The sequence below is a fragment of the Agelaius phoeniceus genome, chromosome 6 (assembly GCF_051311805.1).
Source record: "Agelaius phoeniceus isolate bAgePho1 chromosome 6, bAgePho1.hap1, whole genome shotgun sequence".
In the NCBI taxonomy this organism is placed as follows: domain Eukaryota; kingdom Metazoa; phylum Chordata; class Aves; order Passeriformes; family Icteridae; genus Agelaius; species Agelaius phoeniceus.
The window spans coordinates 36,127,927-36,151,762 of record NC_135270.1 but is presented as its reverse complement, the minus strand read 5'-3'; the positions used below and the strand labels follow the sequence as shown (position 1 = coordinate 36,151,762).

Sequence of the window (23,836 nt, the reverse complement as noted above, 5' to 3'; positions counted from 1 at the left end):
TAACTGTTGGGACAATATACACATTAGTGGCTTTTAAACAGTAGCCTTTTGGCACATCTAAATTTTTGCTGTCTGGAAAATAAAACAACAAAGGTATACTGTTTCAGGTAATTTCAAATGCTCATATTGCAGCAAAGCCTGCATTTTGATGGTTTGTATTTAAAAGATTTTTATTAGTGTTATTGTGAAGTTGTTTTGAAAGAATTTGCTGAGAAGTGGGATGAAATGTCTAAATTTGATACTCTATGTCTACTCTATGTCTAAGTTTGATACTCTGTACCAATAAACCTCTGATTTTAAGCTGGGGGACATAGCAATACAGGAAGCAGAGAATAGTGAAAGTATCTTACCATTTAGATACAGCCTTTACTGTTGTCAGAATATATAATGCATTTTTGTCCTCTATTTAGAACTTGTGGGAAAAAAGAAAACTTCAATCCTTTCAAAGTGCTGTATTACCCAGCCTAGAAACAATCAATCAAGAGAAATTTACTTCTATCAGTGTTTTAGCTTCAGATCTTCAATTACTGCTGAATCAAAAATTTGTGACCTGGCTCATACCTAGTCCATGTTTGTGAATCAGCACATAAAACACACACTCTCCATGACTGGGAAGTGCTTGCTCTCTAGGATACTGCTCTCCTCCTGTAAGAATAAATAAGTTCTGCAAGAACATTATCACCCTTTCTTGTCCCCAAGTTACCCAATTCCACCTGTCTATGAAAAGTAAGGGTCTCAGTTTGATATAGTTGGTTACCTCCTTATTTCATCCACAAGAGCTATAGCTTCTGCTGTTGATGATGGCTACTGTCCCCACACATGAAAGTGATGAGGTTTTGGAACATAATAATAAACTCACCTTTTCATTTAGCAGTAATCCTTAAATCCTACATTTCTAACAGTTTTTTCTCTTTCTATTGACTAAGTTCTGTTCTTAGATCTTGCCTGGGTATGGTCTGACAAAAAACTTCCTCCAAGCAACCTAAAAACCCAATCTACACAGCACAAAAATAGGAAATATCTTTCTGCTGCATCCTGCTTCTGATCATTTCCAGAAATGATAGACTTTTACACTGCATAGAAAACAGATGCATAGCTAATTTCAGCTAAAATCCATCCCACCTCTATTATTTCTTCCAATTTGGGAGCTGGGCAGGCACAGAATTAAATGTTTTCCCACACATCAATGATTTATGAAGCTCTAAATATAAATAATTGTTCAAGATCCAGTTCTGTGCATGTACTATTCCCACACCATGTGTTATTTTCCTTGTTTGCTTGTGGAGGTTTTTTGTTTGTTTGCTTGTTTTTGTTTGTTTGTTTTTAGTTAAATTCTCCTATAGTAGAAATTTTCAGTTTTTTAAATTTTTATTTTAGGGGATTATAATATGCAAAGTATTCCTATATATATTAAACATTATGGTTGTTGAAATTGTTGGGATCCAAACTATGATTTTTTGTTGTGAAAAATAAACCATGCTCTGAAAAGTTCAATTAAATATTTGGGACATACCAAGATTTGGATGAAGGAAATATTTTGTTGGTTTTACAGAGGTGTAAATTAATTAAAAGTCTGGTTGTACAATAAGTCCAGAAGACAAAAGAAAGGAGCCTTGTGTTACTTCTTGTATTATACAGTTCTGAGATGTTTCTTTCATTTTCAGTCTGCTTTGTTAAGAGAGTAACCTAGGAGGTTGTGTTTATATACACATATATAAGTATGTATAGGCTTGTGCCTACACCTTACCTTTAATTTTAGCATTATGCACAGTTTCAGACAAATAGACCAAGTCTGAAAAGACAGTGATTTTCTGAATGTTTTGGGAGAATAAGTGTCTAAATAGAAAAAGGTGCTTAGTAATGTTCTCATGAGGATATGAAAGTAGTGGGTAAATAAATCTGGTATCCAGAAGTCCACACAGGAGCACCACTGAGACACGAAACCCTTCGGAAAAGGGCTTTGTAAAGTTCCACTGTTCTCAGAATAATAGTTTAACATTTTATGGTTATTCTTGCTTGAGATCAGGGCTGCATGAAGACTGTCAAGGTGTGAAGTCAAAACATAAAAACTGAATTGCACTGAAGTGTCTGGAGGCGCCCATGAAGAACTTTCCCTTACTTTAAAGTAGCTTAATCTTTTCACTTTCATATGTAGACAAGCCTTGTATCTACTCTCATTAAAGAGTTGTGGAAATGTCTGTCACTGCCCTGAGTTGACATATCTAAAGATATATTTACAGAATGTGCTGATGTGATGAGAAAATGTTTTAAATGAGGTTGGAAAAGAAGTGACTCCAGCTTTAAAGTAACCAAGAGAAGAGCTACTTGGAACAAGCATTGAGTAATCCACATCTTAAAACTGGCAATTAAGTGAAAACCATGACAGAAACTTAACACAATTACTTTAAAAAGTAGCAATAGGAAGGATTATGTATGTTCAGAATTCTATAAAATTAATAGGTAACATGAAATTTTCATGCTAGTGGTTAGAAAACTACTACTGCTTTCCAATAGTTGCATTATGAAAAATAGAAAGCTTCAATCAAATTGTTCATTTCAGTGTGTTTGTATTCAGAGTTTGTAGTTCCAAGTACTATAAGGTTTTTTCACAGGATTTATAAACAGATGCCATTTTTGTTATTGCCCTCATTGTACTCAAAAAATCTTTCATAGAAGTAAAAATAGTTAAATTATAACTTACATCCATTGGGAAAACTTGTTGCCAGAACAATAGATTTGTGATTAAATTTTTTTCAGAAATTTTCTAGGTTTCTTAAAATGTTCTGAGTGTTAGTTGGAAATTGCAAAAGAACATGTTTTTGTTTTACATATGGTTTTTAATAGAAAATTTTCAAGTGTGAATTCTTTTTTCAAAACATGCATATTTTCCCTTAGGAAAGGGAGATGGAAAAAATACCCAGCAATCCAACCCCAAATTCCTTTCTTAATGGAAGTGTTACTAATAGGACTAAAATAGCAAATATAATTGTTCATTAATCTTTCATTGTTCTTTCCTTTTTTTTGACTTTCTGAAGATACTTTGAACTTGTTTGATTGATTTGCACACTTTGGATGTCACAGTTTTATTCTTCTATATCACCATGTTTCCTTGGGTTAAACTGCAACGTGAGGAGTGCACATAGAACTAGTTTTAGCTCTTAATAGCCAAATGGAAAATACTGGTTTATAGCAATAAATGTCTGCTCCTCCAGATGAAAAACATCATTAAAATATTCCTTCTCAGATACATTGGAAACATGTAAATTATTTGACGGTTGGCCAAGCAAGTACACTTGAGGAAAAAGTTAAGAGTGAAGAAAATGAAAAATTAAAGGCTATAATTTAGTTTTGAAACTAATTTGAAAAATAGTTATTCTGGAAACTTTGTTTCATCTGTTTATTTTGTTGCTATTTAAGTCCCCAGTAATGATTCTGCTGAGAATTCTACCTCAGATACGATAGCAAAGACTTAATTGCTGAAGTTCACAGAATGGTCTTTTAGTCTTGCACCAACTGAGAATATTTCAGCAACACATGGTTTGGGAAAAGAGGCCATACAACAAACAAACTGCTCCTTTTCCAACAGGGGAGGTGGCAGTTCAGATGGCTATAGCCTTCCAAAAATCTCAGAAAGAAACTTCCAGTAGCATGCTTTTATATGATCAAAAGACAAATTTGGTATTATTGCTAGAGATGCTGATGTTTTGGAGGGAACTCCAGGTCAAACCAAGGACTGCATTCACAACAGGAGACTGCATCTTTTTAATGTATTGCATATTCGAGATGGAATTGAACACAGCAGGCACACTTTGTTGAGCATGTCTGAACAACATCAAAGTAATTCATTATGTAAATATTGGAATGAAACTTTTAAATTTTAATTTATAACATTGGGTTTTCTCTCTGAACAAAATAACATTTCATAAAAAATTGCATTTTTAATAAAAATCTGTATTTTTTTGGTTACTATATCTTCAAGTTTACAAGTCTTGGGCAGCTCTTGATATAAATGACATTTTTGTAACTCTGAAGTAACTTACAAACTATCAGGTCCAGTGTTTGATTTGCAAAGAGGATGTGGCTGAAGTAATGGTGCATTTGCATTTTCCAACAGCTTCACAGGAAATATATGATGTGCTTTCTGTCACAAGGAATAATTTATTATAGCTTATATCATAAAAACCTTAGAAATCAAATCAGCTATTGAGAGTTCTATGCTGTCTATTTATTTCCAATCAGACAAAGAGGAATTTAATACTGAGAGAAAAGAAAAAGCCATTTGCACAGCATTTTGGATGGAACATTTAAACTATAATGCATCCCTAGAATACAATTCCAGGGATGCATTACAGTCATATGATCACAGAGTGATTAAAAATCCATAACAGAGTATTTCTTTCCCAGGTATACACATATAAAGACCTCTTATCCTTACAATTTGACTTCCATCCACTCAAACAATTTTTTCATTAGGTACTGGTGTGGAAGGTAATGCATTTAAAAGAATGAACCCTATTTTCTGGTACAGGACAGTTCATCATCCTAAAAGCTCTTTCATTATATCCCCTAAATTGAGATGGCAAGGCACACCCTGCTTATGATTTAGCCTGAGAGCATTGTACATTTTCGAAATCAATGGTGAAAATGTCTGTAGGTGTGCACACATGCATCTGCACATGCATGTAGTGGCACTTCTGTTTGCCCTTTATTGAAGCAGTGAAGCACAAACAAGTTGAGAGTCAACAAAGTTAAAGCAGAGGAAATATTATTGAAGATCTGCTCCTCTCTAATTTTGTACTTTTGTGTAGTGGCTCACTAAAGAAATAGAGAAATTTAGATACTCAGTTCTCACTTTGAGATTTTATTATTCTAGACCCTGGAAGAAAGAGGCTGCTTGCTCACTCCAACAGTGAATGAGATTCTGAAGCAATATGCTTGAAATGTGGTATGTTTTAAGAAGACCAGGAGAAGAGCCGGCATGCTCAAGAGTTGATTTGATTTTTTTTCTCAACAAGTTTCTTAGAGGAAACTTCCTGCCTCTGTAAATTTTGTCTAAGTTCTATCTGTTGACCATTATCACTAAAAGGATTCTATTATTAAAGGTATTAAATAATATTATTACAGCATGACTTGAGAATGAAAGCAAGTGCCAGTAATATTCCCATGCTTGACATCAGCATAATTTTTGTAATTTGTTCATAGATTACTTGATTATCTTTGTGGGTCCCTTCCAACTCAAAATATTCTGGGATTTTGTGGCTTTTCTTTCTTTGCACTCTCTACAATTGCAAACAAATGTTGTCTGTTAGATAAATACACATTACATAAGGCATACACATTAAATAAGGCACCTGTATCCTGTGAAAAAGTATCAAGTCTGTTGTGCATTTGTTCCTTATTCTTAAAAAACATGAAAAAAATAACTGCAAAAGAGACATAGATACATGTCATTACAAGTAAAAAATAGTAGCATGACACAAGTTCACTTGTATGAACTGTGTAGGTCCATTAATGTAAATGGAGTGGTCTTCATTAGACTGTGCTGATAATTAAAGATTGACAGGCCCTTATCATTGTGGAAGAATTTCCTTTCCATTACCTTTTTTGACCTCCTACTCACTTTTTACCTTGGTTTAATATGCACAGCATGAAGTCTCTAAATTATCTAAATAGATTTATAAAACTTCCCTAATAGGCTGCAAATTAGGTGACTTCTTGCTGATTCTTTTCTTTATGACAGGAGTTAGTGGTCTCACTAGTTCCACCGACAAATTTGTAAGAATATGTGATGTAGCATAAGGGCCATGAGTGTGAAACTTCCTAAGCCTCTCAGACACCCTTTACACCTGCATAATCTGCAGCACTGATCAGTCAGTGCATCTATGGACCAGTCTAGAGCATATAGAAATCAAGGGAAATGCCCACTAGTTTTTTCTCCTTTTATATTAAATTTCTTGGTGGAAATTTGCAATTATCTATGACTGGAAATGCATAATGCATAACTTCTGGGTAATTATAATTTTATATTGTATTGCCAAAGAGTGGAAGGGGGTAAGGGACAAAACCAGGCTCTCCAGTGATGGACAATGGGATGGTGTGCCAAAACTGGAGGAAATGAGCACTAATGGGATCCCTCAATCTGCTTCACCAGGTGTTGGCTACAAAGTACCACACCTGAAATGTTTCTACACTAATGCCCTCAGCATGAGGAACAAACAAGAGGAGCTGGAACCTTTGGCCCACTCCCAGAGATTTGACATCATTGGCATAAGTGAAAGCTGGTGGGATGAGTCCTGTGACTGGAATGCCCTGCCAGATGGTTGCAGGCTCTTCAGGAGGGATGGGCAGGGCAGAAGAGATGTTGAGAGGTTGGCACTGTATGTAACAGAAGGGTTAAAATCAAGTTAATTGAGCCCATTTTCGGAATTGTCTGTCTTCAGGTAACTCTGCTTCATGACTAGACCATGTCATATACCTTATTTAATCATATAGGTTAAGCCTATAAACTTAACTATGCTGGTTGCTGGTGAAAAGATTAGATGGCCAAGATTTGGGGTGTGAGATTTAAAATATACTATAATTAGACTGCATTAGGCATTTTGGATTTATGTAGCCTATGGCTGCTTTTCATCTATTTTGTCCTCATTGTCCTCTTAATTTCCTAGTACACTGCAGAGATATGTTAATTTACTACTCAAGCTGAATGTAAGGTCACAGTGTCTCACTTTTGTTTGTAGTTGATTGCTTATCACCTATTCAAGACTCCATTTCTATTTACCATGTATTTTTGATGATTGGGCCTCAGTAAGTCCCTACAAAAGAATACTGATCATGTTTTCTTTTCTCTCTAACAGCTGCTCAGTAATTTCACAAGATGTAATGTAAGTCTATTCATGAAGTAAAGTGAGACCCTCTCAGCTCATGTTGATTGTGCTCATGGAGGTGCTCACCAGTCTGTTGAATACATTCTGCAATTATTATTTTTTTTTTGAAGTAGGCAGAATGCATGCTGAAGATCATATGGAGTAAAAGTTAAGCCTCTTTCTCTCTTACACACAATACACAGGCTGATTCCCATGGAAGATATGTAGGTAAATCCTCTGTACAATTTGGATATTTCAAGAGGCGATTTTGTGAAACCATTTATGTCCAAGGCCAGTGCACTTCTCCTACCTGACCATTATTGTCAGTAGGCACTCAGTAAGATACTGAAACAGAGTCCAGATGCAGATCTCAGATGTAGTAGAGGAGGTTTTTTTCATAAAATATTCTGTAAAAGTATTTGAGTTCTTATGTTCAGTACTTATGTGAGAAAATAAAACTGATGATCTAGAATTTTAAAATATACTGTATTTTTATAACTTAAAAAATGACAAGTGAGAGAAAATGCCAGATGGACTATTTGGCTTAAAGTTCTAACAGAAATGGAAACAGAAGATGACAATAATCAGGCAAATATCATTTCATGAGTGAAAGTTCCCAGAGCATCTTGGTTTAAAATTATTGAAATAGGTACATGGCTGGCTTACAAGCATTTCAAATCAGTAAGAATTTTTGCTATAAAATGTACAGAGTAATTCTCTAAAACTTTGTCCAATGAGGCTATCTCTATGTGTGTCATGCTTAACTTCTTCAGTTGGTGATTGTCGGCTTTGCATAAAATACTTACAACATTTATTGGACTAGGGAGGCAGAATATGTTATTGTTCATGACTAGAATAATAACACAGTGATTAGGATACTTACCTAGGAGGAGGGATTCTTTTAAGGGAGCAGGGGTGGGTGGTGGTGGTGGAATGAAAGCACAAATTCCTCTTTGCTGTATGTGACAAATATGATACTTATAAAGCAGTAGAAATGAATATGCTTGGCACCTGAGAGGTAATTTTTGGAAAAAGTAATTATCACAGATAGTGCATGCTCACAGAAATTAATAGAGATCCTTTTTCCATATATGAAATATTGCCCATAAAAATTCTGCTCAAAATTTCCATGCAAGGCCAAGCAAGCTTTTTGGAAAATATACCACAAATTTCCAAATGTCAAAATATATTTTATAAATATTTCACTTAAGACTCAAATTTTGAGGAAAAAGATGCAGAGGGCATAATATTCTAGAAATCCTACCCCTAACAGTCAGGAAGCCTCTCTATATCTTCAATACGATTTTTCTTCATTTTCAATTTACATAATGGAGAGTGATAAAAATGAACTGATTTGTGTGCCACATTGATCTTAGAACCAAATTAATTTCTTTTATGATAAGGACCATTAGAGAGATAAACATTCTATGTTGCTGGGTGAAATAGAAAGTATGAAAATCCTTTCTCCTTTATATGTATCTTCTATATTTTTAAATTAAGGTAGGCAACATGTATAGGTTACTTTCTAATTACTCCTATAATGCCTAAATTTATGTTTAAATTAGACACTTGCAGTGTATATCAAATACATTCTTGACCATTTATCTGCTATTTTCATACATCTCTAATCCATGCTATTGTATTTGTTTGCTACAATGTGATTGTAGGAGTCTCTTCCCTGCCAAGATGCTAAAATATATGTTTAAAAATGTTATGATTCATGTTGCCAAAGTTTACTTCCAAAATCATGCTAGCAGCTTCCCAGTGGAAATACCTTTTCTTAAAAAAATTAAGAGAATGAATATCCAAGTCACTTTTGTGTCATATCCAGTGAATAACATTTAAAAATTAAAAATTTATTATCTATTTAGTAAATAATAATAGGAAAGAAAGGGGTAGGATGTTGCAAGTAGGGGACAGATTTAAATTAGATGCTTTAAATTAGAATAGAAACATTAGTGCATTATCTTCAGATGCTTAGCTTTTTCATACTGTTATGTTAATGTTTTTTACATGTGGAAAAATGTCTGAAGTTAAGTATTTTTCACATGTGTAGGCTAAACTTTCAGAATAAATGCCCTAGGTAAGCAGTTATGCAGTTAGTTAAAACTATGGCTATGTATCTAGAAATTAAATTTACAAAGCTGTGAATTTTTCCAGCTCAGTCTGTCTCAGAACTTAATATTTTAAGGACAGATCTAATGGGGACTTAAATGTTAGATTACCCTAAGCCAAAATTTCGAAATAGATTCTTCCTTGCAGATTCAAGAATTCTAAGTTTTCTACAGATATAGTGATACAGAAAGAAATAGAGTCTCTGGGGATGTGGATGATCAGGGAAGCAGGCATTTAGTATGCAGTACCTGACTTGGAGTCTAGTAGCTATGGATATAAGTGCAGAGAGCTGATTTCCATGTTTCCAGGCCTGTTTATACATTTTACATGAAAAATTTTTCATTTAAATATTGAAGTAACTGGAAGAAAACAGAATTCACCTCTCCCAATTCTGATCAGCTTTACAGAACTCTTTAAGCAGAAAGTCATACCTGTTTTTGCAGGCCTGGGAAATTGTTGAGCTTTGCTGCAGACTAAACACCTTTGAACCACTTCAAACAGTAAGAAAAAGACCATAATTCTGCCCAAACCAGGATACCTTGATGGCTCTGGCATTCTTGTGGAAGATGTGGGTTTGCATGTTTCCAGTAACAACATGAGAAAAAAAGCCATCTCTGCTACTAGAAAGGGGGAGAGCCCTGTATTCAGATTAATAATTCCTGTGTTGAGACAATGTCATGTATTGATTTTGCCTATTGGAGATTAGTAACATGAAAATTCCCTCCATTTGAAGGGAGGAACCACAATTTCCCAGAGAAATTGCAGAGTCAGTGCTCCCAGCATATGAGAAGCAATCCACAAAGCTTTCCTTAGAGATTTTTGCTTCCCTACCAGTCCTGGACTCATTCCTTCTTGCTCTCAATTTACATTCTCCTTCTTTAATAAGACCCTAAGATCTCACAATTTACTTGAAACAGCACCCTGATGCTTGTTTCTGCCTGAGGTTTCAAACATTTAAGTCAGAAGCTGCAGCAGCTAGAAAGTTTATGAAATTGAGTTCAGCAGGGGTTTTGGGCCAGCATCACTTGATTTAGGCTTGGAAACCTACCTGAGACCATTTTCACACCTATTTACTATTTTGGCACTGAAAATATTTCCCTTTGATAATACATATAAAAGATAGCTAGCTCTAAAACAAATGGAGCAAAAATTCCCTATGCTTTCTTAATAATAAGTTATTAGGACAGACATTATTGTTATATGAGTGGATATTAGCTCTTGGACCTACTTTATGACATTCAGCCTTCTATCTCTAAATTTCTTTTTTCTATTATAGCTTCTGACATAACAAGATAGGTAAAATTTTATATATGGGTAAAATTTTATATATAAAATCACTGAATTAATCAGTGTTCATTGCTATGAAAGGGAATGAAAAGGTTTATTGATCTCTGTATTAAAGAATAGCATGAAAAGAGTATGACTGAAAGTATGCTGAAATAATTTTTAGTTAATTTTGAATCCTGACATTATTGCATATTTTTTTCTGAAATTTAAAACACTTCTGGAATAAATTGCTATCAGATCCTTCTCTCTTTGTTCTTTACAGTTCTATGCGCTATCTTTTACCTGACAGATGTGTGTGTATACACTCATAAGTGGGGAATAGGAGAAATGAGTTGAAGGAGGTGGATTTAAAGCTGCAATCAATTAATCTGTTGCTAGGGAACTGTCAGCTGCCCACTCACAAAATAGCAGTCAGCTGGCTGGAGTTAGGAGCATATAAAATGGAGTACAAAACACTAAACCTCTCTCTGTTATTAATATTTTTTTTTTTAAATATTTTATTAATACTGAAGGAAAAACAAAGGGAATTTGATAGCAAAGGTCAAAATGTCACATATATTTCACTCTTAGTTGAGATGCTCAATTAACTGACTGCAGGAGTTATGGTTTGTGTTTGGGTGCTTTTATGTTTATCACTCTTAACTAATATGGAGTGGAGTGGTGCAGTATGTGGAAATATATTACAGAAGAGCATATTTGACCACACCAGGTTAGCCTAATGTGGTCTGATAGGGGAATACTTTGAAAATCCTAGGCATTTAATGGAATGGCAATTAATTACAGCTTGATGAATTTCAGAGTGAGCTGTGGCTGGTAAAGATAAGAGATGACCCTGCTTGATACATATAGAAGCAGAAGATTTCATTTCACTCACTTAGAGCTCACTCAAGTGTTTGAGGGATTTCAGACTTGAAACAGAATTCCTCATCTAAAGTTCAAATGTGATCTCTGACTCTGGCAAAGCATCTCTCACAGGTGTTTCAGGCTTGTTTTGCTTGTTCTGGAAGAGAAGGCCTCGTTTTGAAAAGACTTTCGTAGTATTTTTGAAACTTTTAGAGAAATGTTAACATAAGATCTGAGTTTTCTTACTAAGGATAGTTTCCATTTTAATTCTTTAAACATACTTTTTCAGTAATCTTTGGTGTTCATGGTTTTCAATATTAATGTTAAAGACTAAAACAAAGCACCATTAAAAATTTTCCTATAACTGTCTTGGTGCTTTCATGGTCATGTGAGGCAGAATACACTGATCCTCCCTGAACAAAGTTCTTGCATGTCTTCCATTGGCAGAGGATAAAAAGCTAGACCAAACTTTGAAATTTTCTACTACTCTTACCATTTATGTATGTTCTTGCTTCAATTTTACATATGTTGATGTATGGGAGAGGCAAAAAGTAGCAGAAGATAAGATGGAGAACTTGGCTTTGGTCATTCAATCATCCAGCAGCCTGTACACTCCTCCATATCAGCTGTAGGAAGCCCCAGTATTTAAAGCTCTATATCTGCAATGTTAATGCTTAATTCACATTTATAAATTAGAAATCATAAATATTGTCATGTGTGTTTGGCAGGAATTAACCAACTTAAATGTGAACCACCAGCCTGTGAGCTTTGTGTATGTCTTATAAAATATATCTTTTGATGATTACCTGTAAGTACCTGTGACATACAGCACAAAATAGCTATATATCATTGTTTTCCAGTGCATATAAATAAGATCTTTCAGAATGAAAAGCAAAAATAAATAATTTTGGGACATATCAGAACTGTCTGTGTTTCTTAATTTTCTAAACAGAAAGAGTTATCTCTGTTATAGGTATAAAGATTGCATAATTTTGTTTATTTTTCATTATTTACTTGCTCTTTGTGGTGGTAGAACTCCATGTTGTAGAAGAAGCTGAAAAATACCTTCTCTAACTGATCACAGAGCTGAGACAAGCATTTCAGCATCAGTAATGGCTGATCATGACCCCACATAACTGCGTCTCCATCTCTGTTCATGTTTCACTCTGCTCTTGTCAAGATAGCACTGCTGAAATCAGGTTCCTAAGAGCAGTAACACAACGTGGCACTGCTGCTGCAATGAAGATAAAAGGCAAGTGCACTCATCTTGTGGCCTCAGGACTCTTGCTTTGCTGGTGTGGTGTTCTGCATGTGTTTTCTGGGTGGAGACAGGCACAGGGCAGAGAGTGCAGGAATGGTGTTGTGGCTGCTCAACTCCATTGCAATGTGTGGCTTCACTGAGGAAGAAGGGAACAAATTTGTCACTGTGCCAGTGCAGGCTGGACTCTGCATTTCTAAACTGCAACTGCATTTCTGAAAAACTTTTTTTTGCTTAAGGCTTTGAATGTTAAGTATTAATCAGTTTGTGCTCTATGTAACTGTCTGTTTTGCTTCTGCCCCAAGTCACTGGGAACCAGCTGGGTACACCCACTATTGCAGAATACAGAACAAGCAAGAATAAAGTTTTAACCTGGAAGTTATTGCTTATACGGTTTGTGGATCTTTGAAACAGTTGTAGTATTGTAAATTTAATATGTCAGCTCAAGTCTGCAGAACAGGTAAATTTTTGAAATTTCAGGGTTAAATATTAATTTAATGTATTCATAATGTATTTTATATGCAGATTTATAAAGTCAGAATAGTGTGAAATTTAACTTTTAAAATTCCTCTTAGAATAAGGGTTGCTTGAATGATGACCTCTGTATGGGGTTTTTTTTTGTGCCATCTATCTGTCGTTTGTACCTCTTGCAGCTAGGTTTTCATGAAATGTCATGGGGTATGCAAATGGCTAGTAATAATATTTTATTGATTTCTCATATTCAGGTACTTTTTATTCTATGATTCAACTCCACGTAATAAAAATTTATTGTAGGCAAAAAAAAAAAGATGCATACTAATCACAAGCTAACCTGAGTTTTATTTTATATTCTGGTGAAGTATTTTTAATGAGAAATTTGGATGTTAGATCCACATATTCATTGGAGTAAATGTCTTTTAAGGTGTGACTAAGAGGAAGCCGAAAAATATGAAGGATATTTTTTCTTTTGGTGCATAGCATTTTGGAGTCAGATGAGAAATCTATTATGTTATGTTTCAGATTGTCTTGGAAGGACTTTAGTTACTAAATATTAGAATGCTTGCATGTGAATCAGCCTCCTGCTGCAGACTTAACCTGCTCCTGGTACTGGGTTTATGTGAACACTATTACCAACAGGTCAGTGGAGGTGATTCTTCCCCTCAGGGTTGGTGGGATTGCAGATGAAGTGCTGTGTTCAGCAGTAGACACAAATTGAAATACAGAAAATCCTGTTTTAATCTAAGAAACAACTTTTTAATTCTGCAGGTAGTCAAAGACTTGAACAGTTTGATGAAAGAGGAGGTGGAGTCTGTCAACATCTCTAGAAATATTTGAAAACTGACTGGCTGTGCTCCTGAGTGACCAGGAGCTGTAATTGATCCTGTTCTGAACAGGGAACTAAGACTAGAGGATCTCCAGAAGTCACTTCCAACCTCAGAGATTCTTTGGAAATAATTAAGACCACAATTGAGTTACTGATCGTATAAAGAATCTTTTATTTTGGTTGGATACCCAGGGAAATTTTAAATGCACCATCTTTTCCTATTCAGTTAAACTGAATTTTCATTGTCTCTATTAAATGCAATTAATGCTGGGAGGCATTATGAAGAATTAGAATTTTCCATAATTTTGGCTTTCTTTTCCAACATTGCACAGGTTATAAGGCCAGTACTCCCCAGATACATGAATAGCTGCAAGTACCAACTTCATTGCTATAGGAAAATAACTTGTGTACCAAGGAGGCTAATATTAATGTTGAGAGGCATATTGGTGGAACCCTTATATGCAGGGATGCTTGTGTAGTTGTTTTCCTACTTCTATCCCTTTTTTCCCCCTAGGATTATTTTACTGGGATAGTGTATAAAATCTGACCTTTCTTTGCAAATCAACGTTCCTCAATGGACTCAATTACTTTCACTACTATCAAATATTGGAGAAAGTTTGTTATTAAGTGACAGTTGCAGCAACCAGTTTGATGAAACAGGAAGTTCAAAGGGTCTCAGTAAGCAGCTGCATCACAGTATTTTTAGAAAAACTGGAACTTGTATAATTCCCCAAGCTGCTACAAAATAACTTCTGAACAAAATAAATAAGAGTATTATTAAAAATCTGGGGATCTGCAAACTTCAAGGGCTACAGGGATTTCATGGTACCTGAATATGAATGCTGAATTACTTATGTATCTATCCAAAATCACTGACTTGGGAACTTACACAACATGATGGCAGGTAATTCTCAATCACCCTCTACATCCAGTATAATGTACTGCATTTCACGGCACTACAGAGTAACTGACACTTTTAGCTCTATCAGCAAATTCACAGTTGGCTGCAACATAAAAATATCAAGGTATCTGCAAACGAATCTTTAATATTATATGGAATCTACAGTTCTGACAGAGAAAATGAAATATTAGTTTGGGTTTTTTTTTAAGTATAGGGGTAAGCACTGAACAAGTTTGTTTGAAGAACAGTTCAACTGATGATGGTTTCTTTTTATAGATCTGAATACTTTCCACCCTCACTGCTGTAATGTTAATATTAGTGGACAAGAGGTGTAATAAGACAGTTAATACTGTACATAATAAATGTATATACTAAATGACCACTGATGTTGTGTGTAATATCAGAGTTCTGTCAGTCTTTTTCTGTGCAAAAAGATCCTCTTCCTTCCTATTCATAGAATTTTCAAGAAAACTTGTGGGAACACAATTGTTTTTGAGAATATATTTTGCCTTTAAATTGGTCAGATGGGATAAAAATTGAATAAGATGAAGTTTTGAGCTGAAGATGGAAAGAGACACTATGATCTCAAAATGCCTTTTTATTTTTCTTTTTTGGAAACAGAGTAAAAAAAGCATTTTCTGACAGTGTATCCACAGTTGTCTTCTGTGTAGTAATTTTAGTGTTGAGGTATGTACAATGTTAAAATTACAAAATAGCATTATTAGACTGAAATTCTTGAACTGCAAAACACTAAATTCTATTTTCTCTAAAGTATTATGGGATATTTTTCATGACTAGCAAAAGCCTCACATATCTAAAGGAGACAGCCAAACCCAAACCAGTAGTGACAATTTTTTTGGCCCCTGTATTTGAAAGAGAACAGAAATTAAACTTCTGAGTGAAAGGAAAAATACAATATTCTTGACTCCTTAAGATTCCATCTGAGAAATGGTTACTAAAAACTCCAGTTTTGAAAATGGGCAGCTGATAAATAAATTTGTTTATGTGTTTGGTATTTGAGTACTTTATCTGGATTACTGTGTTGATTGATGAAATGGTAAAAAATATCCCAGCAGCCCAAACTACAGAAAAGTCTTCTGAAATGGTGAACAATAAAATACCAGCTTAAAGTTGTGTTGTTTACTAGTACCTGTCAATTTAATACCTAGACCATTAAAATAACAAAAAAGGCAAGAAAAGACAAGCAAGACAGGTAGATGCTTTTTCTTCTCCCTTGTTAAGAAAATGTGTTGCTGAAAGGACATGTGATAATTGTAAACATTTCCAGTATTCTTTGTTAGAAAATGTGGCAAAAAAACTTTGAACAAGGTACATTATTTGTGTTCTAATGTGCCTCCAGGGTGTCCCAAATTATGTTTTTGATCTTTAATGTCTGTGTAGTGTCCATGAAAAACCCACATAAGCATGTAGGAAACCAAAATAAATTGAATATTTTTGAATATGAGGAAATAAAAAAAAGTCCTCTGAAAAATGTTTCTAATCCTTAAATGAACACTGGGATGAAAAACTGGGGCACACAGCTTAGCACTGGCAGGGGTGGTGAACTGGGACTTTAAATAAGGTTTGTCTTCAACATAATGCAGTTGTTCTTACTGAGCATTGTTCAAATGATGTTTTTTTTCCTCTGGTTGTAGTGAGTCTTTCTTCAGAATCTGGAAAAGTTTTGTTCAGAAATCACCTCAATCTTCATCCAAGTTTGTAAGCTACTGTTCTCAAACATAGTATTTAACAAAGGGTACATTTTTAGTGGCAGCTGCTAAAATTAGTTTTGATAACACATTTGCACTTAAAAAATTGCTGGGACTTCAGTTGTCTCTGTACTGATTGTCTCTGTGCAAATATACTTCAGAATTTGGACTTTTCATTAAATATAGAAAAATAAATGAACAGTTCACCTTACCTGTTATTTAAGGAAAAGTGGCAAGGTTTAGTTTTTTTTAAAGAAAAATGAAGAAGTTGAAAACTAGTATATTCAATAGATTAAATAAATATATTACAAATTTGAGATCAAGCAAAAGAAGTTAAATATCATATATTGCTAATTATTTTACATTGAATACATCAGTAACTATAAGTTCCACTGTGAAACTGCAGAAGAATGTGTGTGTCTTATCACAACTAAAAATGAGTTTAAATATAGAAAATAAATAAAACCTAGTGAATACGTGAAGGTTATATTAGTATTCCATGATACTGTCTTGCTATAACTGGCATGATTATATGTTGAAGAAAAGATATTTAAAATTTATTAATTGAAAAATATATACAATTGTAAATATTCTTTCTCTTTAATTTTTTCTATGAAGAGCAATGAAAATATAAGACAGGACAATTAAGTATAATTTTAATGTATTTGCCTCTTGCATCATCATTATGTTGCCTTGTCACTACTAAGAATTTTATTATGCTGACCCATTTATTATTGCTGATGCATACATCTTGTGCCTTTGTGAGTTCATCAGTATGAGAAAGCTCATCTGTGTATTCCAGGACAAATGTGTTCATATGCTTCATGCTTGATAGAAGTCAGACCTGACAAACTTTGAGGCAGCTGATTATTATCTGGAGCTTTCAGATCATCTTGACTCCTGCTTGTCATCACCTTGCCTGAGGAGGCCACCAAGCATGACCAACCCCTCCAGGATCTGATCCTCTCTCAGTTGTAGTCAATGGTATTCCCCAGGTCGGGGAGTCTCCCAACTCTGCATGTTCTCTCTCCCCCTTCCCCTCTCCCTTCCTGCTGGCACAGAGGTGAGAATTGGAGGCAAAAACCATGAAGAACTCAAGTCGAGATAAGAACAAATTTGGAACAGCAATGAGATAAGAGAACAAATAGAATAACAGAAGTTTACAAGAGAGTGATTCACATGCAAAAATGATCAGCACATTCTGGGATCCCAGAACAAAGAACAATATGGGATGGCTCCCCCACTTTGCCCCATTTATTCAACCAGAAGGAACAATTTTGGAAGGGAGAGAGAGAGATTCCCTTTCTGCCAACAAACACAGGCAATGACTTGAGGTGGTATTGAATAATATTAGGGTCCCAGCTACTGCAAAAAATTAACCCTGTCCTGCCTGGAATCAGTACAGACAAAAAGGCAAAATCATGGTTTCCCATGCAAAGATTCTTATGAAATGTGTGCATGTGCTAAGGTCCATTTCATTGCCTCCTTGCTTCAGGGAGGCTTTGCCACTGCTTCTGCCTTTGAGGAATAAGAATTACAGCTGTCAGTCCTGACTGAGGTGAAAAATTATCCTTGCCAAGGAATAAAATTTTTAAAATGCTTCACATCTTTCCTAGAGTCTGAAAGACTTTTTTGAGCAGTAGAACTGTTTCTATATTGGTAGCAGGTATGGCATAATGAATTATTAAAACTTGATGCTGGATGAATTCATCCACATACACAACTTTAACAAATTTTCAGTGTTAGTAGTTGCAGTAATGATGGAATCTAGCAGTTACAGAGCTTCCACTTTGAAAATGACAGCAAAGATGCCTGTGATTTTTTCCAAATGTATGATCACACTGTTATGCTTCTTTTAATGACAGCAGAACATTAACCAGCCTGCTTCAACAAACTGCAGTCCCTCTTTGGCTGATGGACACAAAAAGGCAGAAAAAAGCCTATTATGTGTAATCTACTCTATTTTTAATGGAAAAATTTCCTACACCACCTACAAGAAAAGAACTTCAACCACATTGGGTGTTTTTAGTAAGGGATTATTTATAAACTATTATTCCACTCTTCCCCTTCCCCCAAGTAACTATTGAGTATGGGAGTTAAATATTCTTGGAATGTAAAGTGGCAGGAATGTAATATGGCAAGGCTAGCTGAACTCTAGAGACATCAGGGACAGGTGACATGGCAACTCGTGAATGATGGTGTGTGTGTTATTAAGAGTTATCTGGGGGGGAATTATGGATGCTGTGCACAATCACACATGGGTGTGGTGCACTGATGCTTCTCACTTCCTCAACACAAACGGGTAAAATATGATATTTGAGCTTTATGTTTCCTAATAGGATATGAAGGCATATTCATTTTTTGCATCTGTTGCAGCATTTTCATGCAAGTTAGTGCTCAAGAGTATGCTAACACTGGTGCAGTTATAAGAATTTCTCACACTGGAAGCTGATGGCTTATTCTAAAGCATTGATTACCAGAACTGTTGTTCTAGGCTATGAACCCAAAGAGAAGAGGAGGAACAAAAGTAATTAAATCATAACTGGAGACATTTATAAAGTGCTGGAGAAAAAGAGTCATTTTTATAATCTGCCTATCAAATGAGAAGGAATGCAGCTCCCAGTATAAAGCCTAGGGATAAAGAAATAGAAATAGAAATGACAAAAAATTTTTACCAGTAGCACCTGAGGTTAAAGGGTGTTTGGTACATGTGCTTGATTATTTACATTTGTTTATTACAGTATTTTAAATTAGGATAAGAGATGAAACACTGACCAGCGAAATCCCCCAGAATTTTGGGATTATGGCAGAGACACATTTCCTATTATAATGTAGAAATGTTTCTGGCTCTATTAACTTATATAGTACATTAAAAAGTGTGCTCCTGAGAACTTTTAATATGAAGTTTGTAGGCATGCTTACAAAAGGCATAATTATACCATCACTAACAAATCCATTGCAGTTAAGTATGTGTCTTTTCAACCAAAATATAATACAGACCTCCCATGTGATTTAATACATGGGTGACTTGAAGAGCTGAAATATGACAGTCCTTGTAATACAGAAATTATTCCCACTGGCTACAGGTGGCTGCATAAAATGCATTTCACACAAGGGAGGTTTGCATACAAACCTTAAATGACCCACGTGGCTTCAGGTAAAGCAGCTGTTCATGTCTCATCTACCATGGCCCTTATAGCTGCTTATAGAAGGGGGATATTATACACACTCATGTTTCACTTTCTACATAAGTAACCCCCCAAAAGAGTACCAGTGAATCATACTTGGCAGAAGTTTCCACATGCTCATCTGTTGTTCTGGCTAGCCAAAGGTTGTGTAGATTGGGGTTAGAGCTGCAGGGGTGTGGAGGAAGGGATTGTTTTGGTTTGGCCAGAGTTCTATTATGAAAGTCTTTAACCAACATAAATAGAAATAGGCATATCATAACACAAGTAGCTCTGACAGTGCAACTGACTGCTAGGATTCATTGTTCTAATTAGACAGAAATATGTAAACTTGGAAAGTAAAACAGGCATATACATTTCTACAAACAGGAATTTAAGAAACATTATAATGAAATGTTAAGGCTCAATTTTAATTTACTTTCTGCTGTAAGGCAAGACACATTTAATGTGATTCACTAATGCAAACTACATACAAGACCAAAATGAGAATATTATTACTAGTGGCAAAAAAAAAAAAGTTTTTGAAGTGTTTGAACTACTTTTATTTTGGGAATTCTTGGGAAATTTTTAAGGGAAGCAGATAATTTATTGTTTACAACTTCTCTCTAGATGTATGCTGAAGTTCATACACTAATGAGTCAAATATACTTTCAGATTGTCCAATAAAATAAATTAATTCTGTGCATGGAACATTATAAACTGTGGTTTTAATTGAAATTTCAATGGAAAAGGAGAAAATGGAAAACTGCTATGACTTACACAGGTTTATTTTTTCAATACCATTGGAAATCTATGGTCATAGCAAAAAAAAAAAAAAAAATTAAATAGCTGAGGTCCCTTACCCCTAAATTCTCTGAGAAGCTATGCAATTTCATTATTCTGAGGGTTGAGTGACTAAATCCAATTCAACTCTAAGAAATTAACTCTGCTACATTGATTTATCATCATCTCTGTCTATTAGTCAATTCTAAACCCCTAGACCTTGTGACGAATAAAGTATTCCAGTAAGTGCAGCATTTTAAATCCCATTAAATTGCATTCTGCTTTTTAAACTCAATTATCATGAAATCAATTGTAAAAATTCTTCCACTAAGATGTATGAAGAAAATCTTAGTTCTAACTTACAGCAAATGCTAGAGTTTTATGCTGGTTTATGATTTATGTATTTTGCTTCATTTCCTTAAACCAAGGTGAAAGATTCTTAAGGTCAGCTAAAATACTCTAAGCATAGCATGTCTTGAAATGAACAGCTTTAGAAACAGTTGCCATTGTAATTTAACTTTTAGCCTTGTAAAACACATGAGGCTTTCCAATGCTTGAGAAATACAAACTATGGGAGAGATAGCATGGTGCAAGAGAAGCCTATAAAATCTTACTTGGTTGTCTGTGGTTGAAGAAAGAATTGCAGAAAGGAGCTCTGGAAACTGAGGAACTAGGATCCTGTTTCTAGCTGAATTTTTGGGATGTATTTTCTTATGCAAGATTCTACAAAGTGTGTGGTATGTAGTTAATGTTTAACCCTTATTGAAGTCTCCCACAGAAAAACTATATTCCATGGGGACCTCTGATGGTTTATTCATGATGAAGCAATTTCTTTGCCATTCTCTAGGGCACTGGAAAATTCACTGTTTTTCAGTATTTTTTTTAATTATTCTAATGCCTTGATTTATTATGTTTTCAAAACATCTGAGTATGTGATTAAGGATTTATCTCAAAGTCACCAGTAAGCAACTACTTATTTTAGTCTTGGTGTTTTAATTGATTTTAATGTAAATTAGGTGTCAAAAGTTCTTTGAAGATCTGAAAGTAAATGACTTGTTTCTAATTCTGCAAAGACTAGAGTGAAGTAGTCTGTCTGTATACATGAGTCTGGTAATTAAATGTTTCTAGGGATCCAGTCTGTAGTAATTAAAGATTTGACTATAAAATTCTGGAGCATTTGGTCAAGAATTCATGCAGGATATTGGTGGTAAAACTAAGAAAATAATTCTTGATACAGTTCATCCTTTCATCTTCCAGAATAACCAAAAATTCTCCCACTTCTCCTACAGGCTATTCATTCCTTGTAGTTAAACTACTTACACTCCAGGTATTGGCTATTTGAACTGGGATGAACAAAACATTCAAAGAAAAATTTTTCTCTACATTCAGAAGAACACCCATTTTTCATGGAAATTTACAGAATACAGACTAAAATTTACAAGTTTCATTAAAAAATGAATGTGCTTAAGCTACTATGTAAAGAAGAGTCAGAACCAATAGTGTTTTCAACAATGTATACCTTTCAGTCTGGTAAAAGGGATACTTAGGTTATTTCATCCCTTTATAAAGTTGAATTGGGAGTAAGCTGCACCTGGCAGCTCAGCAGTGATCTTCATCTTCCTCTTGCTTCACAAGATTTGTTGCCTAACTAAATTACTTTTAACAAAAATAGTTTTTATTAATTCCTTGCATAGAATGAGATAGTTAGTTAACGAAATTTGTTCTAGATTTCTTTAAATTTAATTTGGAATTTTGTCTAGCAAGCTTGTCTTTCTTAAAGCAGTACAGGTTCAGAAAATACTTGTCAAGTCACTGAATTCAGGCAGCTATTAATGAAGAATCTTTGCACAAACTTGTTGAGCTCCCCTGACTCCGAGATCACTTTAGGAAAAATTAAGCATTTGCTTCCACAGACTGTTACAGAATCCCACTGGTCTCCTGTATAGCCATCAATTTTCTCAAGGTTCCTATATACATTTTCTCATGGACATCTTATACAAATTTTGTCCAAAACATAATTTGATTTAAATAACATGTTTTCAACCAATTACCCTTTGCAATGCAAATGAAAATGAATTTTTTCAACTTCACCAATGAGCATTGATTTGAAAAAGTAAAAAAAATAAAAAAGTGGCAAATGCATTTAAGTATTCTAGACACATACTTTTATTAAAACAGGGTCACAGTGATGAACACTTCTTGATACTAAGTCCAGAATTTTAAATCTTTGAAGACACAAAATCAGGAGATCAGAGAGAGCCTTTGGAGTTTGATTCTGGTTCTGTGCTGCCCTGATTGAAGGGACCCTGGAAATGCCAATGGAGGCACCTGTCCAGGGGAGTATGCTGGCCAGAACAGCTGTTACTAACACTTCTGACAGATGCCTGTGCTAAGCAGAGGCCCCTTGCAGAGAGCACAGGAGATAAGATAAACAGACTTGTGGGTTGCTAAGGAAATGAGAGAAATAAGTGAAATGTTGAACTGACTGGGAAGCTTTAACTTAGACTCTCAAACCAAAAAATGCTTGCATATTGTGCCTTTTTGTTTGTTTGTTTGTTTGTATTCATCTCAATATACATTTTGTTTTTGATGGCATTTCTGCTTCTCCTAAGTGTCCCCAAGGGAATACAGACATATAATAACATATTCCACAGTAAAATGCACTACCATCTTAAATTATGAGATCATTAAAAACCACTCAGCACTCCTGAACCTTATCTGCTCCGCAGCTTTTTGCCTTGTGAAATAACAGTGGTTTGTGGATAGTGGTACTTTTCACTCCTAGTGATAAAGAAAGCAAGTACTTGTGCTGAAAATGTGCATGGCGACCAAAAGGTGAAAAACACCATCTGTGACCTAAGCTGCATCTGTTCATTGGCCACTGAAAGAGGAGGGTGGTTTTGATTTACTAGCCAGACAGCTTTCTCAATTTTCTTGTCAAGAAATATCTTTAAACTGCAATACAGTTATGACAGCTTGGATAACAGCATTTAGCTATACTCCAGCAGCTTTTAGATTTTACATGCTATATGCCTAGACCTGTCAGAGGGACCTGTGTCAGACACAACACTTCTAAAAATTTTTTAATCTTTTTCTTGCACTTATTGAATGTGAATTCTCCCAGTCACTTGGTTTGAATTTTAGAATTTTTACCCCACAGATGTGGACTTAATTATACTTTAAATATTAATAGAGACTGAACCACTAGGTCTTCATTATTATTTAAAAAAGTTGAAAAGGAATATTCCTCATGCAATAAATATATTGCCAACATGTATGTATTGACAGACATTGAAAGATAGATAAGCAGCTTGTTTTCTGTAGTTGTGGAGGTTTATTTCCTGTGGGTTTCTTCGGTGTGTATGCTTTGGTTTTTTTGTTTTGTTTTTTTTTTGAAATAAGTTTAGTGTTTTTTAATAACAACAGCTATTAGCTAATAGATCATAAAATAGTGAGTTAAGAAATAAACAGTGGTACCTGTTTGTCTTAATGAACATCAGGTCTTCATGTGATTTCACTTGTAACACCCAGATTGCAGATGGTTAATTATGTTTTTTAATCTAATGGGATCAATTTTAATAGAATACCCAATGTTCTTTAAATGCTATGA

General features: G+C 34.8%; 1 long non-coding RNA gene across 3 annotated transcripts in view; it reads left to right on the top strand.

Moving 5' to 3' along the window:
- The window catches only part of LOC143694370 (uncharacterized), a 119,344-nt gene that overhangs the window by 65,426 nt on the left and 30,082 nt on the right, over positions 1-23,836 (top strand). Inside the window, exon 1 of one of the 3 annotated variants that reach the window (XR_013182829.1) lies at positions 79-12,759. The exons of the other annotated variants lie outside the window; for them this stretch is intronic. This is a non-coding gene — a long non-coding RNA (uncharacterized LOC143694370). Of the gene's footprint in view, positions 1-78; positions 12,760-23,836 lie in introns of those variants that run through there. 3 annotated transcript variants of the gene reach the window in all.